Here is a 19,630-nt window from a genome sequence, read left to right on the forward strand (position 1 = left end):
ATGGTACCTGCCTGGTGTTTGGCACATGGTGCAGACATGAGGAGCAAGAGCCTGGTGCATTGTGTCCAGGCCATGCAGCAGTCATGGTTTCAATGCCTGAGACACCAGTGCCTAGGTAGAATGAGTGCTTAGGTGAGGATGGTCATGGAAAATTCCCCTCTAGTTCTGTGATGCATGTTAGACCTCACACCCCATTTCCCTTGGGGATGCATTCTAAGACCTCCCAGAGAATGCTTGCAAGCTTGAATAATCGCCATGACCTACAGGTACTATGGGTTTTGTTCCTTGACAACCACATCTATAATGAAACTTACTTTTTAATTGGGCATAATAAGAGATTTACAACCATAGCTAATAATAAAATGTAACAATTCCAACAACATACTGTGATTTAAAATGCTGGTTTCACTGTGGGATCTGATCATTAAAATAAGGGTCAATCTACCTAGGGAAGTAGCTACTGAGTGGCCAATGGGTGGCTATTGCACCCAGCAGATATAATCTGGGCAAAGATGTCATTCAGCCCCTGATAAGATACCAAGAAATTTCCTAACTCTCAGAAGGGTAAGACATTTAAAATATATGGAGTCTTTTATTTCTGGAAATTTCTATGTGCTGTTAGTCAACCACAGTTGACTAACTGATACCTCAGACAGCAAAACTACTGAGACACTGTGCCTGTCAGTGTAGCTCATGGGGAGACTCTCGAGTACAAGAAGTGTGTAGTAGAAAAAGGCCAGTACTAACATGGTGCTCCCAGCTTTGTAAGTAGCCTGAGATCCCAGCCAGGTAATGCTCATTCAAACCCGGTACGTTTCTGCTGATAGTCAGGGAAATGTGTCCATTAGCATTCTCTGACACCGCTCAACCATCATCGGGCATAGCACTGGACTACATGCAGTTGATCAAATTCAACTTTCAGAATTTCACCAGTTTGGAGACCCAGCTCAGGCCATTAGATTCTGCAGAGGACTTTTCTTGAATTTGGTCTTGAGTCTTTGATGAGTTGGGAGTGACACTTGTTTATTTTCTTCAGGGGTGCCACTGGTAGATAGCATCTTAAGGATGTGGTGGAGTTTGACCACAGAGCATTATGGGGAGGGAAGTGTCATGGCCAGAGCCCTTCCTCTGTCTGCTGGGTACTGACCACTTCCCCTGGCTCTGCCTGCAAAGGAGTCCTCCCTCCACAGTCTGTCTCTCAGGAAGTGGTTCCTGGCCTGCCCCCAAAGGTCTGGTAGGGTCTTCCTAAGATTGGGGGCTTTTGCTGAGCAGTAGTGGCACACACCTTTAATCCCAGCATTTGGGAAGCAAAGGCAGGCTGACCTCTGAGTTTGAGGCCAGGCTGGTCTACAGAGTGAGTTCCAGGATAGCCAGGGCTACACAGAGAAACCCTGTCTCAAACAAACTAAACAAACAAACGAAGATTGGGGACTTTCCACCTATCCTGGGCTGGATGTAGATTCTGGTTAGTTCCCTTATCCAAGCAAGTTACCTCAGATTTGTCAAGAGGAGCAGGTAAAATACTGGATTAAAGTGGTATGCGCAGCATTTTGACATCTGTGCAGGGCATTACCATAGAACTGCACAGATGAGTTCCACAAATACACTTGCAAAAAACCTGGAAGTTTAAACTAAGTTGATGATCCCGCACTGCGTTCACAGTTCTCCGCGACAGCATGAAGCCCATGAGCTACGTGTTGGACACACTGGATAGAAGTCTAGATTGTCCTAGTAAATGTGCTTAGGTTTGGTGTCTGACCTTGCTCAGGCCACCGTTGGGTATAAACACTCTTTTTTTCCATCTCTGGGCCTCACTGCTCAGATCCTGAATTCGCTCCCACAACGTTGTCTTGTTGGGTTGTCAGGGCAAAGCTGCCTCAGTGACCTCAGGTACAGAGACTGTAGAGCAGTCAGGCCCTCTGCTCTGGGCCCCAGTCTTCCCTGTGTCTGTGGGCAAGTCTGGTTCTTGCTGCTCCATCCTTGCTCCCTAAGATTACTGACCATAGAAGGAAGGACTCCCAGACTCCCAGAAGGCAATTGAAAACCAGGCACACAGCAGCCCAATTCTGCCTGACCTCTGACATCTTTCCTTTCTGCCAAGGCCCAGACCCACCAGCTGTGCCACCAGCAGCTCATGCACATGTGAGGTGATTTCCTGGTTTAAAGGAGACGATTCTCTTTGAAATTATAGCTGTACTGCCTGGCCAAGGAAGAGAGCAGCCGATCTTTCTAGGTGATGGAAGCAGAATTCAGTAAAACTCTGCACTTGCATTGCAGTGTATTGTTCCTGCGTCGAGCAGTGCATACTTTCGTCATAATGCAGTTTTTGTTGTTCAGTGAATACAGCAGTGTTCTTTTCTGTGGAGGAGGAGGAAGGATTCCTGCTGAGTTCACTGAACTTTCTAGATGGGGGGGGGGGGGAGTGTAGGTGCATGTCCTGTGCAACACCCATCAAGGCTGGAGATGCATTTGCTCACAGCCCCACGGTGTAAATCCTCTGGAAACGTAAGTTTCATTAGGAACTTTTAAAGCAGAGAAACACAGATTTTCCTCTAGATGATGCAGCTGACGCTCACTGTGCCTTCTGCCCTTTCCCTCTCTTACTGTGAGGCTCAGTTCTTTGAATTTTATAATGGACTAGTTCCATGGTTTGAGTCAAATGGGAGTTGGTAGATCACTGCACCAAAATATTTGAGGGTGCTCTTGCTAAATGATTACTTGATTGGCAGATCTTCCCCGTAAGCGGTTTCATCATTGTCAAAATGTTTCTCAGAAATGTCTTACAAACTGCTCTAGGTACATTCGGGTTGCCTTCCCCTTTTCTTAGGACATGAATGTCTTATCTCAGTCCCTGAGTAATATCCCTGCACATCTGTAAGAAGGCTGTGCAGCTCACACTAGTCAGGTCCCTGTGCCTCTGAGGTGGGAGCCTGCCAGGTGCGAGGCAACCGAGTGCTGTGCTTCAGTGTCATTTTTCTACCCTGGGCTTGCCACACAAGGATGACGTCTGTAAGCATCTCTTTTAGACTTAAGACCATGAGGGTCTGTGGGTGGTTTTTATTGTTGTTGTCGTTGTTGTTTTTAACTTCTCAATCCTTACCAGTTGGCTATCACATAGCAGGTATCCGGTATGTGGTGAATACCAGCCTAGGCATTTTATCCATTCATCCTTCAGGATGCTCTGAGCTGTAGACACTAAAAGAAATTCTGGCAGTTGCAGCTTCTGCTCAGAGATCCCCAAACCAACTGAGACCTCTCTGTCAGTGAATGGCTGCCACTCACGCTTGTCTCCTGTAAAGTGTGGATTACACCTCCCATACAGGGTGGCTGCTATGGCGACAAAGATGGCTTTCTCTTTATTTACTGTCTTATGGTGAGATGAGGCTAGAGAGGTGCTGTTGAAAACAAAACCACAGGAGGAGAGGGAGAGGGAGAGAGAAGGAGGGAGAGGAAGGGACAGGGAGGGAGGGAGAAAAAGAGGGAGGGAGGGGGAAGGAGAGAGAAGGAGGGAGAGGGAAGGAAAGAGATGGAGGGGGAGGGAGACGGAGGGAGAGATAAGAGTGCCAGGAGTGGGGATCCAGGAAGTCTGGAGGACACAGATGAGATCAAGAGAGGGGAAGAGAGGAATCTGGCAGGTTCTGGTGATATAGCACAGCATGAGGAAATCCAGACATGGTGGTGTGCTCCGAGAGCAGGGTTGTCTTCCCTGTGTGTGGGGGGGCCTCTAGAGGCCATCACTGTGACATCTTCCTTCCCTGGGAGGGTCTAGAATCTGATAAGGACCTACACTCTTCTTATCTGCCCCAATCCATCCCTTAGGGAAGACATTCAGTTTAGCTCAGGGTGGCTGCAGGGGCCTGGATGTATTCTACTGCGGATCCATTCTTCCCAGTCTGCAGCATGGTTTTAGAGAAATGCCTAGGTATGAGACCAGTCTTCAAGGTTTACAGGAAGCAGAGGCCATGGACAGTTCTCCTGGGCCAAGCACCATCTCACCAGTTTCACTGGAAGTCTAGCTCTTTGAGTCCTTTATGATGCATCTCTCCATGTACATGTGTCCTAGGCAACGCGCTGAGAAGCAAACTTCAGTTGGCTGATTCCTAGTGTGTCTATGAATGTTGAATTGTCTTGGGGTCGTTTTTATCCCACACAGCCGTATCAATACACAAACAGAAAGTAGCAGAGAAATGATTAAATTGTATCTGATGTTTTTCTTGGGGTAAACATGTTGGGTACTATGGGACAGAAAGGGGGAGCCTGCAAGCTACCAATGGAGAGACCAGTGTGGGACGGGCCTTGGCTAGCACAACCATGGGAGATAGCTGTGCTCTGCTCTGTTTCCCACTCTTAAATGGCATCATAGGTAAGGGAAAAGAAAGATGGGAACTAATATCCAGGAAGCAAAAAGTCTATAAGCAGCTGCGAGGGGAGGGGGTGGGGAATGTATAGGGGACTGAGGCCCTCTTCAATAAAGAGTGGCCGGTGAAGCAGGCTTGGTCATAGGTATGTCACTCAAACCTGGGAGTAGGTGGGAGGGACAAACTGACAAATGACTATGAAGGGAGTAGTGGATAGCCAATGAAGCTGCGTGGGTCAAGCCCGAGGACCCAAGGGGGTTCTGTATGAGAAGTGTTTGCTTGTCTACTGCTGCAGAGAAAATGGGGCCATTGTTTGTAGAGTTGGTGGTGTTGATTTTTTTCTCTTTAATCTGAAACTGTCTTTAGTCCTTTGGATGCTGTCTAAAGGGTCAGGGACAGGTTTGTTTCCTCTGCCAATTAAAGAATTAAAAGGCACGAAAGAAGTGTTGCTGAGGATCTTGGCCAGGGAATTAGGGTCCCCTCTTGGGGTTCTTAGTCTCATTAATAAAAGAAGTTAAGAATCCTAGAGGCTAAAGGACAAAGAACAGATTCAAATGGAAGCTCAGGGACAATTTACTGGCCTTTAAAAGGAAAAGCCCAGGGCGAGCAAGCTGTAAATCTTGCATCTGTGGGAAGAGAGGAGAATGGAAAAGAGGAGGAGCAAAGAGGATACAACTTGGGATAAAGTATCAGGTCAGCCACCTGGCGGCAGACAGACACACAGCAGAGAAGGCGCTTTAAAAAGGAATCAAGGAAATCCGAAGCCTTGGAGAGTTAGGAAGCATACTTAGGCTCTGGCCAGCATCCAAAAGAAAAAGAAACAGTTACACCTTTCAGAGTCAGACCTCAGAAAGGCCAACAGACCTAGCCAAACCCTGTAGCTACTCATAGAGACTACCCTAGAAGGTAGGGATTATGGGAAGGAAAAGTGCATTGTCTAAGGCAGATGAACCCACCTTTCCTGGCCTGCCCAAGGCAGATGAACCCACCTTTCCTGGCCTGCCCCCACTGCTTTAACCCTTAAAGGAGGAGACAGGGGCATGCCTCCGCCTAGAGGAGGTTTCCATTATTTACACTTTGGGAGCTTTCGAAGTGGGCTGGCAGAGTTGATGGGGATGCACCTTCTAAGGAAGTAAGCTTCCCTGGTCCTGTCTTCCTAAGTCATGCCCACATCATGATGCTTAGACTCTCCCTGCAAGATCTGGAGCCCAGCTCTGCAGTATTAGAAGTAATAACTGTGGATTTGAGAGGTGATGGGGTTGGTCCATGAAGCCGTGCCTGAGCTGTGTGTGCTGTGGTCAGAAGGCAAATCCCTAGGTGAGCAACCTAGGTTTAGGTGGGTTTGGGGCATTAAACAAGCACTGATAGACCAGGCAGAAGGTCCTATTTCTAATGACCTCAGTGGCCAGTTCTGTCCAGGTCGAGCCCAAGGAGACAGCGAAGCCTGTAAACCAGATCTGGAGCCACTGCTCTCCTCAGCAATGGGACTCTTTGTAGCAAGGGCCTCAGTTTCTCTGTCTACAGAGCAGCTCTAGTAACAAATTCTTCCTGGGAGTACTGAGAAGCTGAAGTGGCCCTTGCGTGCCTCTCCAAGGAGCTTGACAAGGCTGTTCACAATGTTCTACCTTCAAGGGCAGGAGCCCACGAAAAAGCAGCTCCTGGGGGAAATGATATAAAAAGGAGAAGACACAGCAATCAACAATCACACAGGTCCAAGTCGTGGCAGTTACTGTCACTATATCACTACCAGAAAAGTGTGTGAGCCCTGCACCAAGAGATGAACATATCATTAGCATTTGCCTGAAGCTGAGAGCATCCATGCCTCTGAAGAGAATAGATCCGAACTGCTGTGCTCTTAAATTCCAGGGCAATCACAACACTGTTGACAGATGTAGCAATATGGGAAACCACCGGGCCTGTGCTTGCAAACAAGAGTTCCGCTAGCTTACTAATATGCCAAGCGGGCACCCCACAGTGAGCAGTTAGAGAAGTGTCATATGTAATTGGGTGGAGAGCAAGCAGGTATCTTGCCTGAGAATAATTGCTAGAAATTGTCCAACACTGAGAAAGTGTGCTAGTCTGTTTGGGTTGACAAATGGACAGTGAGGTGATGTTACCTTGGCGACACTGTTGCAAAGGTTCTCCTCCTTGTCTGGGTAGCTTGAACCTATGAGATAGGCAGAGGCACATCTTACCACACTCCTTTGTGTGGGGAGACGTCCCTCCTCTACATTCAGCCGCTCTTCCCTGTTCTTTGGTGCATCAGAAGATGGAGAAGTAGCAGCTTTGCTGGTATCCACAAGGTAAACAAGAAAACTGTGAGACTTGGCAGTGTGAGATCTGTGTAATCTGCAGCCTTGATGATTAGGAAACAGGACACGCTCTCAGCACTCCACACCCCCTGGCAGCATCATGTGGCTGTCTGATGGAACGCAGGCAAGCTCCAGGCATGGCTGGGGTACAGCCATCCCCCATTGCCTGTGGTTCTCTTGATAGAGCCTTGGTTACTCTTCTATTTCTAGCAGTGCCCTGCTGTTTGGCCAGTCTGTACATTTGTGGGGATAGTGATTGGGCTTGAGGGTTACTATGGCTGACAACGGATAACAATTCTTGCTACCCCAGTGGTCTTGAATCATTTACCAGTGCCTTCTGGGAAAACCGGAATCTCAAGAGAAGGCAGCCAGAACACAGCCAGAATGGAGGAACTTGGCCAGGTCTGATATTATTCACAATAAGATTTGTTCAAGGGCAATGTCCCTGGTATTTCCCCACATAGAATTTTGTGTGCCTTTTGCTCTATGGAGTCTTCAACTGTCACATTTCAAATATGAAAAACGAGCGCAAGAGTTTTAAAGTAAAATGCAAGCGCTTCCACAATTTTTAAAATCGTATCGCCCATTCAAAAAAAAAAAGTCTGTAGATAGATAAGTTACAGGCAGCAAAACGCTGCCCACAGGATTGCCCGAGACGCACGTGGGCCACTGGTGTACGGAAAGACATTTTGCTCTTGTCTGAGTTCAGAATGATTGGCTAGCTCTGTCCACCTCAGCAGCAACTGTAACTGTATCCTCAGTCAGAGCAGTTCCGAGGACTTCTAACACTACACTCGATTGTCTTTTTCATGAAGCTTGGTGCACAGTGACTCCATTTCCTGGGTCCTTCTATCTTGGGAACCTTCAGGGCCAAGCCTAGCTGCTGGTTACTTCCTTTGGGAGCTCTCTTCCTGGGCCTGCCCTTGCCTGCCCTCAGGCCTTGCTCAGGGTGGATTTCCCCTTTTCTGATGCTGTCACCAGCCTCTTTCCCAGAGTAAGCCAGGCTTCCTCCCTCTCTGTTCTGAATGGATGTGGTTGTGTTTTCAGGCACCACCATCCCCAGCTTGTCCTCTGTAGCAGGTCAGTTCAGACTACTCTCAATCCCAGAGGAGGGATGTGGCCTGTCTGGCTCTTTCCAGGTATTTCTAGACTGAAAGACAGTGGAACTGGGAGGAATTTGGAGGAATAAATCTGCCTGGAGCAGAATGTCATTCCAGGCTGTGGCAAGCAGGGCCTTGGACACTAAAAACTTAGAGAGGGAAGACAGTGACTGCCCTGAAGGAATTACTTACGGCTTCGATAAGAGGACAAAGCTACCACCCCAAACTATGAGTAAGCAAGGCCAGGGGATGCAGCCAAGAGTAGTAGGCTGGAGGAGCCTCCTACTTCCCTCCTTCCTCACACCACAAGCTGTAGGGTCCCCATCTTTAGAGAACACACCCTTCCCTTGCCTCATAGAATAGCTGTGAGGTGTGGAGGGAAGGAAACAATAGAAGCTGTCCCCCTAGCTCCCCACCCCCTCCTCCCTCCTTCCCCTTTTTGGAGGATTCTGGCTTTCAAGATAAGAGCAGGAAGCTTCTAGTTTGTGGAAGGATATTGAACAAACTGCCCACATCAACTGCCACCTCAACCCCCAGGCTTTAAATGTTTCATGTGCAGTTTTAGAGGTTTTGCTCAGTGAAATGTGGACCGTCTACAATGCCTCAGGCTAAAGGAAGTGTCTAGTTGGTGAAGGTTTCTTTTAGAGCCTGTTTGTGGTGGTGGTGGTTTTGCTGTAGCTCTGCTTTAGAGGAATCCATAGTTACCCAATCATGCATGAAGCACAGACCAACAATGTTCAACCCATTGAACTACCTGAAGTTTGGGGGAGTCAAACTCTGTTTAAAAAAAAAACAACAACAATACATTACTTCAAAGTTCGGTTTTGAGTTATTATTTATGTTCAGTTGTTTACCTAGCTATTGACAAAACAGCCTGGGCTTCCACACCAAACTAGCTTTTTCCTTTGTGGTTTTAGTTTGGTTTGACCCAGTCTTGTGCCTCCAGCTGTAGTCCTGTCCCAGAAGCCTCTGTTTATTACTGGGCTTTACTTCATATTGAAACAAGTCAGCATAGCATTGGAAGGTAGTTTTAAGCATTCGTGTCGATTACTCTGGGAATGTGGAGGCAGTGTCCACCTTAGCTTTTCCCATTGCCTGACTCCAAGCAAGCACTTTTGGTAACGTTGTCTCTGGGTATTTTGGGGTGAGTAAAAAGACGGAAGTTTTTTTTTTTTTTTAATTGGATATTTTATTTACATTTCAGATGTTATCCTCTTACCCCATCCCCCCCACCCAGGAACCCCCTATCCCATCCCCCCTCCTCCTGCTTCTATGAGGATGTGCCCCACCTACCTCCCCCACTCCTACCTCCCCACCCTCGAATTCCCCCACACTGTTCATCCAGCCTTCATGGAACCGGGGATTTCCTCTCCCACCTATACCCTACAAGGCCGTCCTCCCCTACACATACAGCTGGAGCCATGGGTCCCTCCCTATGTGCTCCCAGGCTGGTGGTTTAGACCCTGGGAGCTCTGGTTTGTTGGTATTGTTGCTCTCCTCTTGGGGCTGCAAACCCTTTCAGCTCCTTCAGTCTTCTCTCTAACTCCTCCATTGGGAACCCCTTGATCAGTTCAATGGTTTGCTGTGAGCATCTGTATCTGAATATGTCAGACTCTGGCAGACCTCTAAGGAGACAGCTATATCAGGTTCCTGTCAGCATGCACTTCCTGACATCCACATCAGCCTCTACCTTTGGTGACTGCACATGGGATGGATACCCAGGTGGAATGGTCTCCAGACGACCCTTCCTTCAGTTTCTGTCCCACACTTTGTCTCCATATTTGCTCAAAAAGGGTGAAGTTTTATAATAAACTGTTCTACAAAAGACAGTTTACCTGTCCACATTAACCACTTTCTGCCCAACACTCAGCCTCTGCCTTGGGCTTGGGCATTATGTTACATGGGACCTTGTGGCATGCTGTGAACCCTTTATAACTCTATGCAACTCAACATGCTGCCTCTTCATTATTTTTGATTCCTTCCCTAGGGAATGACGTGATAGCACACAGTGTCAGATGTTACAAATAGATGGTGAATGCTGTTGGTTTGTGGTTAATAAATGAATGTGTGATTCCAGGGCTGTCAGTTTCCCTGAGTATGGAGTTACCATTGTTCCCTCAACAGTTTTTTTTTTTTTTTTTTTTTTTTTTTTGTAGGCCTGTTTAACACTGTTGATATTCGTGAGCTGCCTTTGTCCTGTGCGCTAAGTGCGTGTCTTAGTGATGGGGGCTTTTTAAATCTTTAGGGGTCTTTACGTAGACCATTTTGCCACCTCAGACGTACACTTTATACGTCTCTTTTTTAGTTTCTCTGTCTTGTATTTTTTCCTCTTGCTTTATTACATTGGCTAAGATTCCCAGCACAATGTTACATATTAATGGCCAAAGCAGATATCCATCGTGTCATCAGAAGTATAATGAGTGCAGATTTTCCCAAGCAGCTCTCACATTGTTCAGTTACCTGAATTAGTTTTCTGCTTCTGTGGCTTTAAGACTATTTCGTGAGTTAACTTCTAAATTTGTAACCATATAATAATTTATAATAACTTGCTATGATTTGTACTGCAGAGACATTGTTAAATTTGTTTTAAAGTAACCAGCCTTGCCAGGGCTATCATCACAAGCAATCTGGTAGAAAGCAGCACGGAGTGAGCCAGCTATTTTAAAATAGAGACAACTGAAAACTGATCCTACCCTTTAACTGTGTGAGTAATCGCAACCCAGCCACAGCTCCATCGGCAGGCAGATGAAAGTCTGATAAGCCTCATGTGGGGTTGCCTACTTCACCAACAGGAACACAGAGTTGTATCCATCAGCTGATGGATGGGTAAACAGACTGTGTGTGTGTGGGGGGGGGGGGGGTTGAAATATTTGTTAGTAAAAGCAAGTGAAGTACTAGAACATTCTATGGGATGGATAGGACTCGGGAACATTATTTTCAATGAAAGAGTCTCATTGCAAAATGTCATATATCCTATCAGTCTATTTCTGCAAAATGCCAGGATAGGAAAATCCACAGAAAGAAACTGAGTAGTTGTCAGAAGCCAGAGAGAGAGACCAGAGTGGTAGACAGCGAACTCAGGAGTGTGTGTTTCTTTTTGGATGATGAAAATGATCTTATTATATTAGATTTGTAAGTCTTTTTTTTTAATTAATTTTATATCAGTGTGTATTTTACCTGCATGGCATGCCTGTGTACCACACGTGTGCAGAACCTGAGGAAACCAGAAGATGATGTATCCCTTGGCACTAGAATTACAGAGAGTTGTGAATCATGTTGGTTCTGGGAAGCAAATCCTAGCACTCTGCAAAAAACAACAAGCTGTTGGCTGAGCCACCTCTCTAGCCTCTAATATTAGATTTTAATGAGGGTTACTAAATACTCAAGTATACTAAAAACCAATAAATTATACATTCTGAATGGGAAAAAGATATATGTAAATTATATCTAATAATTCTATTTAATAGGAAGAACACATGGCTTGATTAAACTAGACAGAGATGACACCAGGGGTGTGGAGTTAAAAAGGTGCCTCCAGATTGGAAGGCCATCTTCAGGGAAGGTGTGGGGAATGCTGCGGGTGGGACCTTTACAGCCCTCACTAGGGACAGCAACCTATTGATATCAGGTCCCTGAGAGCTGGGTGTCAAACACTTCAGATCCTGGGGAGCCACATAGGCTGCCAAAGAGCACAAGAAGGTTTGGTGCAGGTCATAGGTGTTGAAAGCCCATGTATGTAGCAAAAAGAAATTACCACGAAGATCAAGCAGTCTCCAGAAGACCCTGAAAAGGGTGCCAGGGACTAGCACTTTTGGAAATAGGAGACCCAAGTGAGAGACCAACTCTGTTGCCAGAAAACTAATGTTTTTTTTTTCTTCTTCTTCTTCTTCTTTCTCTTTCAGACTATAGCCCTCATTTTCCCTCGGTGAGTACATAACTTTCTAAAAATTATGTCCAATGCATGATTGGTTAGCTTAAAATGCCTGAGTTTTAATTGTTATATAAGGCTTATCTTGTTGAGAAACATTCCATATGGTCAGAGGGTGACATGCGAATGTAGTGCCTTAACTTACTCAACGGCTCACATCACACTTCTCATTATTTTATTTTTCCTCCTGGCATTTGAATATAGCTCAGCCACTCAGTGTCCTGAGACATTGTTATAAACTGTTCCCACGTGCTTCCCTTTCTCTGCCCTGTTTCTTTTACAACCTTATCTCAGTGGCACACATTCAACACCCATTAGGGTGCGCAGTGGCACATGGTGGCCTGATGAGGGTGACTCCTTCTCAGAAGTGGATCTGCTGCCATGGGGAAAACTGCTAAGAGGGTGCTTTTCGGAATGGCACTTTTGGTAAAGAATCATCAGTGTCATGGAATCTTGTGTTGTACACCGTCAGGGTCCAGGTAACAGCCAAATTCTACTCCTTTGGTGCCTGTAAGAAAATACAACTTTAAACATCAAGGCCCACATCTTGTCTTGTCTTGTCGTGTTTCAGATAAGTTCTCACTATGTTGCCAAAGCTGGTCTCAAACTCACGATCCTCCTGCTTTGGCATCCTTAGAAATGAGATTCCAGACCTATACTACCATCATCCCCTTCATAGCCTTTTTCAAAAACATTTAAATCAACTTAATGCTGTTCTCCTTTTCAGAAGAAAGGGAGAGAGAGGGGAGTCTAAGGGTTTGGTTGTTTCATTTGTTTGCTTGCTTGCTTGTTAAGACTGTAGGTATGACTGGCCTAAAACTCACTATGTAGACTAGACTGGCCTCAAATTCGTATGATCCTCCTGCCTCTGCCTTGTAAGTATTGAGGTTTAGGGCATACTCCACCAAGCCCCCACAGAATCTGAGTTTAGAAATGGCTTCATTGTGGTCACAAGAGGAGAAGAGGAACGCTCAGCTGATATGCTGCACTTAATGGGCATCACCAGAGTGCGAAGTAGGAAGTCCCATTTCCAAATACACAGCCACCTTTGAAATATCTTTACTACTGGGGCATGCTGACACATGCCTGTAAGCCCAAGACTTGGGAGGTGGAAGCAAGATGTCTGGAGTTAAAGGCTAGCCTGGTCTACATGAGACCCTGTCTCAAATAACAAAATAAAAACAAGAATAATCTTTTACTGTGTTGCAGATTTTAAGGTTGTTAGATTGGTTCTTTGGCCTGGCTGGCCTCCTCTGTTAGGCAAGGGCGTCCTCCACTGGTATTTCTCCATTGGAATGTAAATGGGTGCAGTTGTGCCTGATTTTATCAAAAGTGGGTTACTCGGATTGCTCTTTCTTTCTTTCGGCAAAGTGGGATAATGATGACCCAGAATTTATCAAGCTAAGAAAGAAGGAAGCCTTTGTCCTTTCTGGGTTTTATGGTCCTGTTATCTGTTTCATTGCTGTTAGATGTCATCGATTATGAGTGCCATCCAGCTCTGCTTGGGCAAATGGACACAGTGGGAACAAAGGGGAGGCTCACTGGAACCGTTTGTGTGAGATAAAGCTTTAATTTCGAGTCAGCAATCCCTATTGTCTTGGAACAATAAGGCAGAGGTGTTGACTGGTGCATGTTGGCGTGAACGCACATAAAGCATGACACTGTGGATTTGAGCGTTTTGTTTTGTTTTTAATGTGCCTTCTGTGCTGGAGTGAAGTATTCATAGGTTAGGCCCCATGGATTTATCTTTTGAAACACAGGACACAGATCCTGGTTGGTTCTAAGCATGTGACCTTTGTGCTCCTTGGCACTTCACCCTGGGCTGGCTTGTCCAGAGTCAGCCTTCCTTCCTCCCATTCTAGCATTTCCGAGCCTCTTGGTCCACTGCCCTGATGCCCAGCAGCGATCCAGCAGCTGTCCAAATGAGTGATCCTGTGACAACAGCTGCTAGCCTGGCCTCAGCTTCTCCTCCCCTCTGAGCCCTGTTTTAAACCCAGCAAGAGGGCTGGAAGACCAGACCTCCTGCCCAGCAATGCTAAACTGACTTTTGTGTGTCTGTGTTTCCTGTGTGAATCTGTGATATCCAGGCAGCAGCTCCAATCCTCTTGGCCCTGACCTTTGACTCTGTGTCTATTCTGCTTTAGTCAGCCACTCAGTTCCTGGCTTTAAAAATATGGGTCTGGGGATGGCTCTATAGTAAAGTGTCTTCTACGCACACTCGAGAACCTGAGTTCCAACCCCCCCCCCCCCAGTACCTACATAAAAAGCCAAGCACAGAAGCGAGTGCCTGCAACTGCAGTGCTAGGAGTGGGCAGGGCAGAAGAATCCTGAAGGCCAATTGACCAACCAGTGTAGGAGAACACCAATCACACTCCAAGTACAGTGAGAAGCCTTGATTAAAAAGGTATATGATTGAGAAAGACATCCCAATGTCAGCCTTTAGCCCCACACATGCCAGCAAAGGGCACACACACACACACACACACACACACACACACACACACACACTTTTGACTTCAGGAATCTTTCTATTTGACATGAGGCATGTTTGAGGAGTGGACAAAGTAACCTCCTCTGCCTTCATTGGGACTCTGCTTCCTGGGCTGCAAGCAAGATTCTCTGACCTGTTTGGTCTTCGTTGGCAAACATTTGAAACTTAGGCACAGAGCTTCAGGATTTCAGTGACTGGTCAGAGAATGATTTCTAACTTCTGGCCTCTAAAACTGTCTTCTAGGTGACTTGGAACTTTGGACAGTCTGCTTGGGTAGTGTAGGTAAGCTCCCTGAAACTGGAGAATGTCACTCACTTTTGTCCATGTTTTTTTTTTTGGGGGGGGGGAGTCTTTTAAGCAAGAGTCACCCCTTTTAACTTTGCATTTAACAATAAACTTAATAAAGTTCTTGCTATGCAAGTAGAAGAGCTGAGTTCAATTCCTAACAAATATATAAACAGCTGGGTGTGCAGGTACACACTTGGAATCCCAACACTGGGGAGGCAGAAACAAACCCAATCCGTGAAACTCACTGGTCAGCTGCCCTGGGCAAATTAGTGAGTTCCTGGTTCAGTGAGTTAGCCTGCTTCAAATATAAGTCAGAGAGCAATAGAGAAAAGCATCTGATGTGGACCTCTGGCCTCTTCACACACACACACATACACACACACACACACACACACACACACACACACACACACCACAAGCTGGCTCACAAAATCAAAAAGACAGAACAATGGAGTAGTTCTGTCATGCTTATCTGTGGCCAAAGGTCTTTCATCTGGAGAGTGTCACAGCTGAGTGGGTTCCTGTGGTCCAGAATTTAATGCAATGAAGTATGAGAGTAAGGAATTTATGGAAGACAGATAATTATGGTTTAAATACATTCTCCAGACTCGATGAGTATCTCCACTTTAAAATCTAAGGGTGGCCATGACCAAGAAAAAGCAAATACTGCTGTAAAGTGATGGTCTCACTTTGGCTCATGGAAATACCAAAGGGATAAAAACTGAACGAAAGTGCTAATATCAAATAGCAGCTGGGCGTTCACCAGTTCACCAGGACTGACGTATGGCTCCGCCCTTCACACTCTCAAAACATGTTTCGTTTTTCTCCTCTGAGTCAATGCTTGGTGGTGTTGGTATGAATGACCATGAAAGCAAGATAGTAATCTGAATTTTCAAATAATAGTTCCTGCCTTTGGTCTTTGAGGTGGGGGCACCCTTAAGTGGAAGTCTGGGGTGAGTTTAGTAGGCAGAGCGGGAGCTGCGTGCCCTGAAGTAGCCTTTGGAATCACAGGAAGGAGCAAGACTAAGTAAGCACAGCACAGGAAGAGGTGTCGCTCTGCAGGGTGTGTGGCCTGGGCCCTCCGTGAGCCCTTTGCATGCACTTGGGCTTTCTGTTAGTTCCTGGCTCCCTGAGCTTCCTCTCAGATTAGTAGAGCTTCTGGAAGCAATGAAAGGTTCCTTCCACTGCTGACCCCTGAAAGCCTGTGGAGGTCTGGAATGCACTCTGAGAACTGAGGGTGACTCATGGCCTTCCAGTCTCAAACCCTAGGGAGCTTCCACCTTTTTTTCTAGAAGTGCTTCCCAGAAGAGTCTGGTAGGAAGTCTATTGTCACACACAGAGGCAGGCAATCCCCCATCCGTCACTCTTTCCACCTGAAGGGAAAAAGGAACTTGGGTTTTCCATATAAACTCCTGTCTCATCACCGCACCCTACGGCAGACCTTGACATTCAGCTCAAAATCCATTTCAGCTAACAGAGAAACATGGATTCCCCAGGGCCACGATGGCTGCTATGCATCATCCCAGTTGGACAAGAGGTAAAGAGGGGACCCAAGGGGAGCCTTTCTTGTCATTTTTAGATTTCTGCCATGCTTACTTATCATATAATTTCTAAAGTACCCAAAATTTAGGTTAAAAATTATCAAGGCTTTCACTGAATGCAAATTGGCAAACACCTCTGCTAACTTTGTCCAGCCCTGTGCAGGAAACCTGGGTTTGTCCGAGAGCAAGTTTGGTCCCACAACAGCCCAAGCTGCCAGCCATGAACTGGGCCCAGCAAGGAGCTGCTGTCTGGGTCTGGAGGGGTCTGGAGGGGCATCAGACCACAAGGAATCAAAGGTGAAGTTATTCTTTTGAGAGTCCTAAACAATTTTCACCTATTATCAAGTAGGCATTTTTATCATCAGGAGTGCCCTCTTAATATCGTTCTTTGGGATTTAGGAAGTAATTAAAAGTAGCCCACTGAGAAAGGAGGAAGAGGTGCCTCCTGAAGTAGGGCATGAGCCAGGTCTTCAGGACTTGTGTCTTTAGTGTGAAGGCCAGCTCCCCTTGTCCTGTGAGGTTTTCCTGTCTGTGGAGTCCAAATGGTAGAACAGATGGTGTGGACAACAACAGGGGCAGCAGAGCTTGGAGGGTGCCATCATTTACAATGCAGACAAGAAATATATGAGTCCCATTGTGGGTATGAGATACAGGGAGATTTCTCGGACCCACTGACCTCTGAATTAGGAGCAAGGTCAAGGTGCCAAATGCAAGGACAGATAGGGACATAGTTGGGAACTTACTCTCAGTGGCATCTCTACAAACAAGAGTATGTCCCATGGCAATTGAGACATCAAGCAACAGATTAGACAGCATCTTTGCAAAACCTGCCAATCTGAACCGACTTTCTAGAACCCAATATGATGTGAAGTTTGATAGAAGGTACTTAAAATGTTAGGGGAAGGATCCCGTGGAATTGCTGAACAAAGAGGCTTCACATCATGGGTTCTTGGTACTGTTTAACAGAAATAGGCAAATGCAGGAGGAAAGATTGGATTCGGGCTGTTTTGTTGTGAGGGCTAGTTGGATCTCAGCCACCTTTTAAGAACATGTTGGTGATCCCAGACAACTTCACAGGTTGATCCACAATGAGAAATGGTGCAGATAAATGAGACAGGGAAGCTTATGCCTGTAGTTCCAGAATTTGGGAGACTAAGACAGGAGGATTGCTGTGAGCCCGAGGTCAATCTAGGATACATAGCAAGATATTGAGATGTGTGTCTGTTAAAGCTGCCATATCACCGTGGGGCTGCTGAAGAACAACATTCTGATGTTGATAGAAATGATTCTTTGGAGAGCAGGGCTTGGTCTGTTTCCTGTTTTGCTAAATGGTTTAAATACCTTATGCATAAAGCACAAATTTCATTTATTATAAGGTCCATCTAGTATAGGACACTTGACAGTTTATAAAGCATGTTTAAATGTATTTTTATGTGGGCCTCATACATGCTTGGAAATAGTCTGGGGATGCCTTGCCACCTCTGCCTTGAAGATTAAAAAATCAGAACCAGGGGCCAGAGAGACAGTCAATGAGTAAGAGCCCTCGCCGAACAAGTTTGAAGACCTGAGTTCAAATCCCCATTTACAATGTAAAAGAGCAAATATAGTCACATATCTGCATCCCCAGTAACCCCAGTGCTATGCAGGCGGAGACGGAAGGACCCCTACAGCATGTTGGCCATAGCCCTAGTTCCAGAGAGGGACTGTCTAAGGGAATAAGGCACAGAGAGAGCAGGACAATTAAGGGTTTTTTTTGGCTTCTGCTCCTGCATTAGTACATACACCACAAACATGTGCATAAGCACACACACAGAGAGAAAGAAAGAGAGAGAAACAGAGAGAGGGGGGTGGGAGGGACGAAGGGACGGAGCGAGGGAGGGAAAAAACAGACCCAGGCAGGCTGAAGAAGTAAGTCAATAGGACAGGCAGTAAGATCTGTGGGGGCTAGCAACCTAGTAACATTATAGTTTGCATTCCAGCGTGTGTGTGTGTGTGTGTGTGTGTGTGTGTGTGTGTGTGCCCGCGCGCACGCATATGAGTGCAGGTACCCAAGGGTAGCAGAGACCTCTGTAGCAAAGACTATAGGCAGCTGTGAGACATCTGACACAGGTGTTTGGAACTATCCAGGTCCTCCATAAGAATAGCATATGCTCTTAACCACTGAGCTATTCTCCAGTCCCTACAGATGTTACCTTGAACATGAACTATGTGCCATTCCCTATAGCAGACTAATAGACTGATCTTGGCAGAGTTGTTTGAAATCCACTAAAGAAAACCAACAAATTCTTCCCAGAGTCCCTCAAACTGGCAGAGTCCTTTTCTTCCTTAAATGCCAGTCAGCTCTCCTACCCATCACCCAAGGTGAGTCATACATGTGTAAGAAGGGACTCCATAATGAAAAATATTATTTTACAGCTGGGCAAGCCCACCAAGCACACCGACAAATCACAGCATTCTATGGGCTGTGCACAGAGCTGGCAGGTGGATCATTGTATTTTGGAACAACCTCATGACCATCAAGTTGATCTTGGCCAGGGTTCCCAGAGATTTCCGCATGTTATCTGCTAACCAAACTCAGTCTTCCAGTCTCTTTTCACACCCTCACTGGGTTTCCATCCAACACAGCCTGTCGACTCCCTCGTCAAATGTTTATCGGCATCTCCTGCAGTCTCATAGTTGTATATGGTTTTTAAAAAACATGTTCTCTGGGGGGCCTGGGAGATGACTTAGTCAGTAACATGCCTGCTGTGCAAACATGCAGACCTGGGTTTCTATCCTTGGCACTCACATAAAAAGCTGGGCTTGGTGGCACACACCTATAATTCAAGTATCAGGGATGTGGAGACAAGAAGATTCCTGAGCCTCCCTGGCCAGCCCATCTAGATAAATCAGTGAGCCCCAGGTATCGTGAGAGACTCAGCCTCAAAAGAAAAGTAAGAGAGACACTTGTCACTATCAGCTTCTGGTTTCCACCCATACCCTCATGTTTGTGCATACACACACACCCACACACACCCACACACACACACACACACACACACACACAAACACAGACACACACGCACACACACACAAGTGATAGACCCTAGAACTGTTTTAGTTTGCAAGGTTAGTCTGAGGCCTTGCTCTAGCAAAAATGAATGTGAATTTTATGCAGGAGTTTAGAGGAGACCCGGATAAGGACAGATGGTAAGCCAGTGGGGACCAGAAACCTGCTAATTTAATGGTTTTATTTGGGAAAAGCCAAAGGACTTGGATGTGTTCCTTCACCCGAGTCACACCTTCTTTTTCTAAGATATGAAGGACTGGGTAAGGATTTTTACAAAGGTCCCATCTAGACAAGACTCTGTGATAGCTGGATTTGAGCTAATGACAGAGGTCCCAAACAGATAATGACTGCTGTGTATCAACCATGACTATGGCCCACAAGGTTAGTCCCTACTAGGATGGGTTTGCAAATTATTATCTTTGAGATCATAATCTCTGTTTTGACAGCAGCTGTCCTGAGGCCCTCCTCTCTGTCCACTTCTATTTGTTCTCAATCTGCTCAAAAAAAGAAAAAAGAAAAAAAGAAAGAAAAGAAAAAAAAGAAAAAGAAAAAAAAAGGAATCG

At 46.1% G+C, this 19,630-nt stretch overlaps 1 protein-coding gene across 4 annotated transcripts in view; it reads left to right on the forward strand.

Annotated features, from left to right (window-relative positions):
- Positions 1 to 19,630, forward strand: part of Ptpre (protein tyrosine phosphatase receptor type E) — a 148,739-nt gene that overhangs the window by 52,614 nt on the left and 76,495 nt on the right. The window contains exons 2-3 of one of the 4 annotated variants that reach the window (XM_034508050.2): positions 11,673 to 11,695; positions 14,433 to 14,471. The exons of 1 other annotated variant lie outside the window; for it this stretch is intronic. The gene's annotated coding sequence lies outside the window, so the exon portion shown is untranslated. Of the gene's footprint in view, positions 1 to 11,672; positions 11,696 to 14,432; positions 14,472 to 15,921; positions 16,015 to 19,630 lie in introns of those variants that run through there. 2 more of the 4 variants (XM_076912289.1, XM_076912291.1) reach the window with 2 other exon arrangements.

Source organism: Arvicanthis niloticus, chromosome 1 (assembly GCF_011762505.2).
Source record: "Arvicanthis niloticus isolate mArvNil1 chromosome 1, mArvNil1.pat.X, whole genome shotgun sequence".
Lineage (NCBI taxonomy): Eukaryota > Metazoa > Chordata > Mammalia > Rodentia > Muridae > Arvicanthis > Arvicanthis niloticus.